The 7,365-nt window shown below is 43.4% G+C and overlaps 1 pseudogene; it reads left to right on the top strand.

Annotated features, from left to right (window-relative positions):
- Nucleotides 1-4,356: 4,356 nt before the first annotated feature.
- On the top strand, nucleotides 4,357-5,838 carry LOC120853652 (annotated as a pseudogene).
- The last annotated feature ends 1,527 nt before the right edge of the window (nucleotides 5,839-7,365 follow it).

Raw genomic sequence — 7,365 nt, 5'->3', positions numbered from 1 at the left:
CATAGAGTCCATTTATCTTCAAAATAGCATATATTTTTAAAATCCAGATGTATGCATTATACTTGACATTACGTTTCTTTCATTCTCTTTGATATAGAACAGTATCTCTCCATCTTTTCTTTTTTCTTTCCTGACACTGACATTTTGAAGAATCTGAATTGTTTTATTGAAAATAGCATAGTTCGGGATTAGTCCTAATGATTAGATTCATATTAAACATTTTGGCAAAACTACTGCATAAATGATATTGTGCATTTCCCCCTGTAGCTTGTGAGAAAGAGGAACAGAATACTCCGACGTTCATCGCAGCACTGTTTATAATAGCCAGGACATGGAAACAACCTAGATGTCCATCAGCAGATGAATGGATAAGAAAGCTGTGGTACATATATACAATGGAGTATTACTCAGCCATTAAAAAGAATACATTTGAATCAGTTCTAATGAGGTGGATGAAACTGGAGCCTATTATACAGAGTGAAGTAAGCCAGAAAGAAAAACACCAATACAGTATACTAATACATATATGTGGAATTTAGAAAGATGCTAATGATAACCCTGTATGCGAGACAGCAAAAGAGACACAGATGTATAGAATGGACTTTTGGACTCTGAGGGAGAGGGAGAGGGTGGGATGATTTGGGAGAATGGCATTGAAACATATATACGATCATGTAAGAAATGAATTGCCAGTCTATTGATACAGGATACAGGATGCTTGGGGCTGGTGCACGGGGATGATCCAGAGAGATAATATGGGGTGGGAGGTAGGAGGGGAGTTCAGGATTGGGAACTAATGTACACCTGTGGCGGATTCATGTCAATGTATGGCAAAACAAATATAGTATTGTAAAGTAAAATAAAGTAAAAATAAAAATAAAAAAAGAATATAAATTTGTTCTGTTATTACTGAGAAACAATTTGATCACTTGGTTAAGGCATGTCTGCTAGATATCTTCACCATAAACATGTATATTTTCCTTCTTAACTAAAAAAGAATCTGTGGGGTAAAATACCTGTGGAGTGTTAACTGTCTTGTTCTCCAATGAACTTTCACCCAATGGTGTCAGTCAGTTCAGTTCAGTTCAGTCCAGTCGCTCAGTCGTGTCTGAATCTTTGCGACACCATGAATCGCAGCACGCCAGGCCTCCCTGTCCATCACCATCTCCCAGAGTTCACTCACACTCACATCCATCGAGTCCGTGATGCCATCCAGCCATCTCATCCTCTGTCGTCCCCTTCTCCTCCTGCCCCCAATCCCTCCCAGCATCAGAGTCTTTTCCAATGAGTCAACTCTTCACATGAGGTGGCCAAAGTACTGGAGCTTCAGCTTTAGCATCATTCCTTCCAAAGAAATCCCAGGGTTGATCTCCTTCAGAATGGACTGGTTGGATCTCCTTGCAGTCCAAGGGACTCTCAAGAGTCTTCTCCAACACCACAGTTCAAAAGCATCAATTCTTCGACACTCAGCCTTCTTCACAGTCCAACTCTCATATCCATACATGACCACAGGAAAAACCATAGCCTTGACTAGATGGACCTTAGTTGGCAAAGTAATGTCTCTGCTTTTGAATATACTATCTAGGTTGGTCATAACTTTTCTTCCAAGGAGTAAGCATCTTTTAATTTCATGGCTGCAGTCACCATCTGCAGTAATTTAGGAGCTCAAAAAAAAAAAGTCTGACACTGTTTCTACTGTTTCCCCATCTATTTCCCATGAAGTGATGGGACCAGATGCCATGATCTTTGTTTTCTGAATGTTGAGCTTTAAGCCAACTTTTTCACTCTCCTCTTTCACTTTCATCAAGAGGCTTTTTAGCTCCTCTTCACCTTCTGCCATAAGGGTAGTGTCATCTGCATATCTGAGGTTATTGATATTTCTCCTGGCAATCTTGATTCCAGCTTGTGTTTCTTCCAGCCCAGCGTTTCTCATGATGTACTCTGCATATAAGTTAAGTAAGCAGGGTGACAATATACAGCCTTGACATACTCCTTTTCCTATTTGGAACCAGTCTCTTGTTCCATGTCCAGTTCTAACTGTTGCTTCCTGACCTGCATACAGGTTTCTCAAGAGGCAGGTCAGGTGATCTGGTATTCCCATCTCTTTTAGAATTTTCCACAGCTTATTGTGATGCACACAGTCAAAGGCTTTGGCATAGTCAATAAAGCAGAAATAGATGCTTTTCTGGAACTCTCTTGCTTTTTCCATGATCCAGCGGATGTCGGCAATTTGATCTCTGGTTCCTCTGCCTTTTCTAAAACCAGCTTGAACATCAGGGAGTTCACGGTTCACGTATTGCTGAAATCTGGCTTGGAGAATTTTGAGCATTACTTTACTAGCATGTGAGATGAGTGCAATTGTGTGGTATGGTTTAACCATCCTTTATTAATCCTTGTCTGAATCAATTATTATCCAAGTGTTACAAAATGATGATTTCTAATGAAATGATTTTGTTTCTATACCTTGTCTCCCTCTCTGTAAGTTACTCTCTATAAAGAAGATCTTTTCCTCTTTCTCTTGAGTATCTCTCGGGGAATCATGGACTTTTAAAATGATATTATTTAGTACATCACGAGAAACGCTGGGCTGGAAGAAACACGAGCTGGAATCAAGATTGCTGGGAGAAATATCAGTAACTTCAGATATGCAGATGACACCACCCTTATGGACTACGGTGAAGAGAAACGAAAAAGCCTCTTGATGAAAATGAAAGTGGAGAGTGAAAAAGTTGGCTTAAAGCTCAACATTCAGAAGATGAAGATCATGGCATCTGGTCCCATCACTTCATGGGAAATAGATGGGGAAACAATGGAAACAGTGTCAAATTTTATATTTTTGGGCTCCAAAATCACTGCAGATGGTGACTGCAGCCATGAAATTAAAAGATGCTTACTCCTTGGAAGAAAAGTTATGACCAACCTAGATAGTATATTCAAAAGCAGAGACATTGCTTTGCCAACAAAGGTCCATCTAGTCAAGGCTATGGTTTTTCCTGTGGTCATGTATGGATGTGAGAGTTGGACTGTGAAGAAAGCTGAGCATCGAAGAATTGATGCTTTTGAACTGTGGTGTTGGAGAAGACTCTTGAGAGCCCCTTGGACTGCAAGGAGATCCAACCAGTTCATTTTGAAGGAGATCAGCCCTGGGATTTCTTTGGAAGGAATGATGCTGAAGCTGAAACTCCAGTACTTTGGCCACCTCATGCGAAGAGTTGACTCATTGGAAAAGACTCTGATGCTGGGAGGGATTGGGGACAGGAGGAGAAGGGGACGACAGAGGAGGAGATGGCTGGATGGCATCACTGACTCAATAGACGTTAGTGTGAATGAACTCCGGCAGTTGGTGATGGACAGGGAGGCCTGGCGTGCTGCAATTCATGGGGTCGCAAAGAGTCGGACACGACTGAGCTACTGAACTGAACTGAACTGAACTGAGTATGGCCAATGGCAACACTTTTGAGCTGGCTCCTTCAAAGAAGGAGTACTTGGTCACTACCAAGTATACTTTCTGTTTTTATGAATTTGGCTAATTTGATAACTCATATAAGTGGAATCACATAGTATTTTGTTTTTTTCTAACAACTCGCATCCCATTTCTCATTTTAAAATGTGTTGTTACAGAACTGAAGAAACACAATTCAGATTAAAAGACTGACAGCATCATCAAGTTTCTTACACAGTTTCCAACCTACCAGAAAGATAAATAGTGAACAACAGCAGGACAAGACATCTCTCCCCATTTTCTATCAGTAGTAATTAAAACTAAAAATTATATCTAGTAAAAACAAAATAAATATGGGGTGAAAAAAATCCTCTAGGTATATGGCTTTTCCAGCCATTTTCTATTGTTTTTTCTTGAATCATCACCTTATTTGATTATCTCTACATTTTAAAAAGATTCCCCAGAACTGCCCTTGAGGTTAAGCACATTGTTTATACCACTGGGCCAGTTGACAAGTGCCCTGTCTTAAGAGGAGGTGAGGATGGGTTTAGGAACAGGGAGAAAAGGCTACAATCTGTAGCCTCTGACCCAAGGCAACATGGCTTTTCAACCCTGGGGAGACTCCCTCAGTGACTGATTAAGAGCTATGTTAGAAATGTTTAGAGAACAGAGGAAGAATTCAGTCCAGTTTAGTCTCTCCCCACTGAGCCAGAAGGGTCTCCAGAGCCTCTCCCTCCTACAAGCCAAGTCTCACCTTACATCCCCTGTCTCTTCTCATGTTAGATGCAGCTTGTCTGCAGATGCATGAAGAAGAACCACCCTCAGTGGGCATTGCAGGACTCTGTTGCCATGCCTCCTTCAGCTGGAACCACATCACAACTTGGATGTTATGGGAAAAGCAACCCCATTCATTGATGTCCACCTCATAGCCCTCAGATTACAGAAGGAGCAGTACTGAGGCACCTCCTCCTGCTCACCAGGAGTCAACTCCAAGCCCAACAACAACGTCCTGCAGGTAATTCTGCATACCTGCAGTGGGTGGGGTAATAGAGAACCTGCTGTCCATGTGCGTGGCTTCCCCTGGTGGACTGCAGACCGGGTCCTGAGCCAGGTTATTCCCTTTGTAGGACTCTGTGATGTGCTGGGGTTGAAATTTGCAGAGGATGGGGCAAATAGCCAGTGGGGGTATGCTGAGGTGGTGGTAGCCTCTGAAAACCTGGTCCACAAAATTATTGGAAACTCTTTCCAGAAAAGTACTTAATGGAGAAAAAGTGGACGTGGGGTTAGCCACCTGGCAGACCTGTCATCATTTGAGGCAGAGGCTCAGAATGTGAATGTGTTTGAGTTTCAAGAGTGGAAATAGGTATAAAGGACCAATGCAGTATTCTAGTAATTCTGCTGATGGTTGGGCCATACATTGAGAACCTGGTACTCACATCTGCCTAAAAGGATAAGCCCCGCCATGTGCTGCCTGACTTCAATCGCTCTCCTTTAGTCCTTCACCTGATGAGTCTGGTCTCAGGCCCAATTCTATCCCTACCGCCTCTCTCCTCAACATTTGGAGTCTTCCTCTTCCTTCTGGCATCTCCCACGAACATCTCCTGCCCCTCCATTACCTCCTTTTGTAGCTATACCTCCCCCTGGGGCACTCTACCCGCCCTTTACCTCAATAAGGAAGCCTTATTTCCTTCACCAAATGCTACAGTAGGGCCTCCATCAGATATTTACATGAAGGTCTTTGACCCCTCTATCCACCTTGGCAGCCAAGATTTGGGCTTTTGACCCTCAGTGGTGAGTGAAGCTGAATTTGGAGAGATCATGAAGCAAACCAGAGCAATGCCAATTCCAGAGTGATTTCTCAGCCAGCACAGGGGATTACAGTGACTCGACTGAGATGCTGCGCACAGCTATTGCTGTTATCAAACAGTCTCAGGTCACCAATGATGAGTGTTGCTGTGTCCTCGTCTCCCTTAAGCGGTTCTTGGCACTGAAGCCAAGTCCTACAGTGTGGGTGCCAGCAGGAGCTCTTCCAGAAAAAGACAGCTGTTCTGGGAGAAATCGTCTAGCTAGTCCCAAGAAAGCAGCAGGACAGCAGAAGGCATCAGGACCTGCTTCTTAATAATGATCAGCATGATGGTTATTTCCAAGAAAGGAACCAGGAGCACGAGAGACACCAGAATAGAGAACGGGGCTGCACCTCTGAGAAAGGAATCTGGTTGGAAGCATTTTTTTTTTTAAAGGACTTGTATCTCTTCACCTTCATCAGGCATATTTTGTGGATGCACCTTAGAATTTCAAAGCCCTGGATTCCTCTAAGTGGGAAGAAATACTCCCCTCCATCTTCCCAGAAAAGAGAAGCTCCTCTTTGCCAACAGAGGACACAAGGCTTCACCTGAGGTAGATGGAAGATGATTCTTGTCCTTTTCAAGATTAACCCCATCTTCCTTCATTGCCATCAGACTTTTAAATTGAAGTATAGTTGATTTACAATGTTGTGTTAGTTTCAGGTGTATAGCAAAGTGATTGAGTTACACATGTACACATATTCTTTTGCAGATTCTTTTTCATTATATATTACCATAAGATATTAAATATATTGATAGTTCCCTGAGCTATACAGTATGTCCTTATTGTTTGTCTATTTTATTTACACTAGTGTATATCTGTTCATCTCAATCTCTGAATTTATCCCTCCCCCAACTCCGTTTCCCCTTTGGTAACCATACATTTGTTCTCTATATCTGTGAATCTATTTCTGTTTTGTAAATAAGTTCATTTGTATCATTTTTTGGGGTTCCACAAATAAGTGATATCATATGATAATTTGTCTTTCTTTGTCTGACTTACTTCACTTAGTATGATCTAGGTACATCCATGTTGCTTCTTTTTTATGGCTGAGTAATATTCCATTATATACATATACATATACACACACACATACACATGCACACACACACACACACACACACCACACATTCTTTATCAGTTTCTCTGTTAATGAAAATGTAGGTTGTTCAGAGTTACCATCTGACCCAGCAAGCTCACTCCTTGACACATAACTGGAAAAGATAAATCTCTTTTTACAGAAGATACAAGACCCTAATATTCAGAGCAGCATTATTTACAAGAGTCAAGACATGGATGGCATAAGATTTTAATAATTTGGGTCAGCTCTGCATAGCCCAAGCAGTCCCTGTGGCAGCAGCAGACAGCTTTCTTACGGGAATAACTTCAGGAACTCACTAAAATGTACTGACAGGAACATGTGTGGGAGTGGATCTTGAGTGTGTTGGACGGAGGGAGGTAGAGTATGAAGGGGAGCATTTATCAACCCAGGAGCACCCTCCTAGGGCTCAGGATCTAACTTCCTGGCAAGGACACTTGGTAGCTTGCTGGCTGGCTTCTTTGTCAGTTGGACATAAAAATAGCTTACAACAAATGAGGCAGAGGAGCCACAACTGCCCGGGTGCAGGGTGGAGAGAAGAGTCAGAGGGCCTGTTAGTGCCAGCTCGCGACAGGACACCGAGACCCTACCCAGTGACTGTGTTCCCCAGGAAGAGGGTCCGGGAGACAGCCCCACGACTGAGGCAACAAGGAACACGCTAGTGAGGGCGGCAGTGGCACGGCAGCCACGGCAGCACTGTCCCCCGCGGGCCTAACTGAACCCCTGGCTCACCTGGTTCCAGCGCAGCCCTCAGCAGGGGACCCTGGAGCTGGGCAGCGGACAGTCCCTGTGAGTGACATGTCTCACCTCAGGCCCGTGCCTGGCCATCTCTCTGCTTCCTGCCTTGGGACTTGCTCCAAAGTCTGCTTGGTCCACATGGACGTGATGTAGAAGTGTGGGAGTGTTAATGCCCTAGGGGAGGAACTTTGGGGAATGAGGAACAAGCAGTGAGTGAATGACCCCTGCCCCCCGCCGCCCT

This window comes from Oryx dammah, unplaced genomic scaffold (genome assembly GCF_014754425.2).
Source record: "Oryx dammah isolate SB20612 unplaced genomic scaffold, SCBI_Odam_1.1 HiC_scaffold_26, whole genome shotgun sequence".
Lineage (NCBI taxonomy): Eukaryota > Metazoa > Chordata > Mammalia > Artiodactyla > Bovidae > Oryx > Oryx dammah.
Note: the sequence above shows the minus strand (reverse complement) of the source record. Positions and strands in the feature narration are given on the sequence as shown.